The sequence below is a fragment of the Sinohyriopsis cumingii genome, unplaced genomic scaffold, assembly GCF_028554795.1.
Source record: "Sinohyriopsis cumingii isolate HCF-2022 unplaced genomic scaffold, ASM2855479v2 utg000452l, whole genome shotgun sequence".
In the NCBI taxonomy this organism is placed as follows: domain Eukaryota; kingdom Metazoa; phylum Mollusca; class Bivalvia; order Unionida; family Unionidae; genus Sinohyriopsis; species Sinohyriopsis cumingii.
Window position 1 is genome coordinate 2,336,150 of NW_028315901.1, and position 5,593 is coordinate 2,341,742.

Here is a 5,593-nt window from a genome sequence, read left to right on the forward strand (position 1 = left end):
GCTACACATATTTAATACATTAACAATAATTTTATTTTAATTTTCAATGCTAATTATAATTATATCACAACTATAAATAAAAGAAACTCTAGATTTAGCTAAACCATTACTTTCTCTCTGCCCTATTAATTTGACATTCCGGTTGTCATCGAATGCTTCTTAAAATGTAAATTGCTATTTTTTTTCTTCTTTTTCTGTTGGAATTTATTTTAGCAGGAATGGTTCCTGTATGAAACAGAGAGACGGAAACCACCCGTCATTGAGACGGAAACCACCTGTTTTCCGCCTGGAATGGAAAAATTCCAGGTGGAATAGAGCAGGAGACGTAACTTAAATAAGACAAATTCTCAATTACGCCTCTCAGTTGAGGCGTAATTTTATATTTTTCCCCCTGGCTATGGCGGAAAACACTATAAGTCAGTGTTTTGACACGTCATTTTTTCCTTTGAAATTTGTACCAGGCGGAAATTTGGGTTTAGAATGAGACTGAACTGGACTTTGAAATTTCTACCAGGCGGAAATTTGGTTTCAGAATAAGAATTGGACTTTGAAATTTGTACAAGGCGGAATTCTAGGGTTCAGAGTGTGAATTTTACTTCATGTGCACATTTAAGCAGATATTTGGACTTGGAATTCACAGGAGAAGTCATTTTCTGAATAACTTAATATGAAAGAATGTTAATACCATAGATAACTAAAAACACCTAGAGCATATTAATATATGGTTCTCCATTATTTAGACCTGAACTTTGAATATATTCTTTGAATTTGATAAGCAAAATGCAATCTGTAGCAATGATTAAATTACAATTGTGATCATATGAACGCTAAATGCACTGTAAAAATACAAAACTAATTCTCAAGCTTAAGAAGTAACATTCGTAAAAATAAAACATTCATCATTTTCAGTTCTTTTCAGAATTTATTTCAGATAATCAGACAATGATGAAGCCTTGTACAACATAGAAACATTTGAGTAATAATAATTACCTTAATATTTTTTTAAAGATTTCAAGTCAGTTTTAATGTCAAACTATAAAAACATACGCATACACAAGCTTCAAGCAATAATATAGGAGTCCTGCACATAGTCTGTTCCTATTTGAATTGATCATTATAATATAATGCCACAGAACAGTATGCTTCCCCAGAGGTTGTGAGCTTTCATGTATTAATTTTAATATGTGGTTATAATAATACTTTTTATCAAGTAATATGATTTGTGTGATATACTATATTGGATGCGATTCAACTGTCATCAATCATGATAAAGTAGTAAGTCAATTTACTTATGAAATCCTAGCTTTTGGAGAAACGTACCTGAAGAAGAATGCATGTACATTTAAAATAAAAAATAGTAAAACACATACAAAGAATATATTATAACTGTTAAGTTCAAAGTGTAATATATATACAGTTAAATATGGTTGTAATGTATATTCAATATAATATGGGCTTAACAACAAATTAATGTTTAAGGTACCCAGAGGTTAATTATAAACAACACCTTACTGTAAATCTGACGTTCCAAGAGTTTGCATGCAACTGTGTTAGAAATTCAGACTTTAGACACAAATTAGGTGAAGTCAGCCCTAGTTTCTGGTCAATATAAAGTGACATTAATAAGGTAAAATAATTATAGATCATTGTAAATTCAGAAATAGTTAAAAAGTTTGTTTAAACTAAAAAAACAATCCATTAGACAATAGTCATGCATCATAAATCCCACAAAACCCTGCATAACTTTATATCTCTGGAAATGTAACCAAGTTTCAGTTGAATACATCCTCTGAAGCAGATATAGGAATATTGAGATCATCTGTAATGAGAACAGTCTTGTTATGTTGAAAGTAATTACCTGCCAGGAGTTACTTATGGTATACATTTTGCAATGTCAAAAAAAGTTACACAATTATGGGGTCAATGCAAATGTTCTTCACACAGTTTGATACACATGACACTCTGTACTTAATCAGATTCAAGTCTATTTGGAAATCTGCATACATAAGATCTCTGTGCACCTTCAAATGATACATACATACAGCCATCCTTAATACTCTTCACAGGGATTATCTGCAGTTTGTCTGTCTTTACAACACCAAGAATATTACAGTTATGGTCATAATTTGGACATTTCAGAACTTCTACAATTGCAACAGTATCATAATTCTCATCATTTGTATCAAGTATCACAAGGAACCTAACACGTCCAAAACATAAAAGATCCTTCCATACTCGTGGCCATAAATCAGGTTTCCATTTAATTCAAGTCGGTTAAAACTTTTAAAGGTATCACTTATTGGAGAATGGCCTAGATATTTGCACATCTCTGCATATTCAGCATCAGGCAATGTTCTCATCTTAACAGCTCCTAAAACATAGATGTCATTATCAATCATTTTCCCCCTTTTTAAAACATTTGGAGACTCAATAGAATTGTACAATTTTTCAAGATCTGACCCTTTTGCTTTTGAATAAAAGAAATTCCAGTGATAATCTGATTATCAATATTTTGTGTACCTCTAATCATTTTCAGAATAAACCCATTTTTATCTTCAAATGACAAACAACTATGTGTGTAAAGGGGTCCCAAACATCGAACACAATCTGCCATATGTACCAGCTGATGAATATTTAAAGCCATGTAACATTTATCATACAAGTGTGCAAATTTCTGACAAAATTCAAACAGCATTTTTTCAGCTCTGCTGATATCACTTTCATGGGACCCACATTTAAGAAGAATATGCATTCCATTTACCAGCAACAAGAAATGAAAAGATCTTTTATTGTCCAATATTCCATGGAGTACTACTGGCCCGAAGTATAAGAGAAAAGAGCGGAATTCAGATGCCTTCCAGTATTTGAGGTCGCTTTCTATCGAACGTGGTAATCTTGTAATGTCAAGGGTGGGGTGAATACTCTGAAGTCTCTTATCAACTTCACATACTTTGTTATGATAGCTGAATGATTTTCCCTTGAATTCTGGTGCAAACCACAATCGCAACAGCAGTTTCTGAATACCTAGTAAAACGCCATGCATATAATCTATAGCAATTCCATGCACAATGTGAAACTTTGGGAAAAATGTAAGCCAAGAGGGACCTTTAATTCCATCAACACACCGAGTTTTCAAGCCTGAATCCTGATAATCCAAAGCTCTGCGAGCATCCTGAATAACACTGCTTCTAGTTCTTTCTGGACCCTTTGGTTCATCTAATATGAATGGAAATACATGGGCATGCCCTTTTCCAACATTTGCTGTTTCACCCCTCTGTTTGCATTTCCAACAGGAATACGCTCCATTAAACTGAATAAAATTACAAAGTAGACATCTTGCTGGCAAATCAGCAGTACTACACAACAAAAATGCTCTGCAAAGAAAAGTTCCTCGTTCAGGCGATAAACATTCTATTCCCTGATCCATTTTTTGGAACTTGTCAAGAAAAGGGCAAAGAAAAGTTCCCATTAATGGTTTTTGACTTCCAAACCAAAGTCCTGCTAAAATCATATTCTCCTTTTTTGTACGTATCTGATAAGGAAGTTCATTAATAACAAGAAACAATGGCCAGATTGAAACCTTGCTACTCTTGAAGACAGGTGCTCCATCTGTGTTGAAGGTAAATGATATGTTTTCTGGAAACCCTAGGGGCCCTCCATTGTCAGAGTATGATCTATACAGTGTACCATCATAAATATCTTGAAAGAAACCATTCTTACTTTTGCATTTGCATCTTTCTTTAAGCTTGTTAAAAAATCCAGTCTGGGAAAACAAGTTCTTCACTTGAACATCAACTGGCATTTCCAGGAAGTACGGTTTGTCACTTTGATTAAGAGGTTTATTACAGAAAGCATATGGACATATATTTAAAGTATGGTCTTTGATATATCCCAAACAGAAACAACAATAATGATGATAGACCAATGGATTTTGTAGGTTTTGGAAAAACTTCTTAAATGCATGAAGACTAGTACACAGACTGTGTCCATTTGGAAGGGCAACTGCTATGATGTTTAATAACTGCAGCACAGCATCCCCAATCAAATTATGTTTTGTGTAAAATAATGATATCAACAACATAAAAGCTCCAATAGTAACTGTGGCACCAGGATAAAGGGGCTTCTCATCAGGATCAAGGCAGTCTGTGACCTTGTTTCTTGTACAGGTATCATCTTCAGTTGGACTCTCAAAATCAACATCTGAGTCATCAAATGTATAATCCTCATGTAATCCATCCTGAAAACTACCTTCAAACATCTGATTGAAAATTTCATCCAGGTCAGGATCACTTCCTTCCACAATAGCATTCATCTCGTCCACATCAAACACACTCTGTATCCGGCAGTGGTTACTGTCAGCCAAAGGGTTTGTTAGCTGCAAATACAATTTATTATTAAAATTCTGCAGTGGTTAAAACTTTATAGCCAAGGATTATATTACAGATTTCTAGCCTAAAATGACATGACCAAGACCTAATGGAACTTGAGTATCCCTGTGATATGCAACACACTGTATAGTCAGTATCTATATAACTAAGAGACATTAAGATATTTTCCACGGTTCTAAATACTTCTGCTCTGGACTTGGAAACACTAATTTATAATTTTACATTGCTTTGACTCTGACTTTTAAGCTACAGACATAAAAATGTTCCACAGAAATCATTCCAAGCATTGTATAAATATATGCAAATGTTACTGCATGGTTAGGTGTTCAATGCAATAACATGTGATAAGCCTGACATATTAGATGGGTGTATCATACAGAGAAAAAGCTGACTAATTTTACTCCAAAATAGTTTCTTGTAATAATTTTTGCTTTCTTGAAATTTGACAAATTGATGAAACCTATCTCCTCTCTTCTTCCTCCATAATGCTGACAATAATAATAATAGTATTAATAATTGTAATCCAACCTTTGTATCATTCCAATAAATAAAATTATCCATCAATTAACTTAGGAGTGTAGCAGAATGTGCTATTGATGCATTGGTTACATATATTTCTAAAATTTAAATTTAAATTTGTAATAGTTACCATACAAATTTTAAACGAGTTTCCCATAGAGACTGACACGAATTTCCAGGAATTCAAGGTAGGACTGTCTGTTTCTTTTAATTGTCAAGTGCTGTACGTTCTCTAATATTATTAGGCATTATTTTCAAATTAACTGCTGTGATACAATTACTGGATGTTAGTTTGGTACCATTTTTGTTGAGGACAAAGTGGATTTCATCAGAAGTATTTTGGTTCAAAACCCATGTTAAAATGATTCAATTCATGTGGAGTTAGACAAAAAGATTTTTAAGACAGTCACAATCTCAGCCATAATGGATGTATGACTGGCACCATTTTTATTTTGGACCAACAAGGTACGAAAGAATAAAGCTGGTACATTTAGATAATGACATAACAATTCATTGGAGAGGAGTACTGATAAAAATATTTTAAAGATAGTGACTGTCGTCTTTACAGAATCAGGTGTGACAACAACAAGATTTGTATGATGGTTGATAATAGCAGCCATTACAGATGTCAGATCAGCAACTTATTTGAAGACCAAATGAACATCATAATAAGTCTTCTGGTGAAA

General features: G+C 33.4%; 1 pseudogene; it reads right to left on the reverse strand.

Annotated features, from left to right (window-relative positions):
* Positions 1 to 980: 980 nt before the first annotated feature.
* Positions 981 to 4,372, reverse strand: LOC149774025 (uncharacterized; annotated as a pseudogene).
* Positions 4,373 to 5,593: the final 1,221 nt, after the last annotated feature.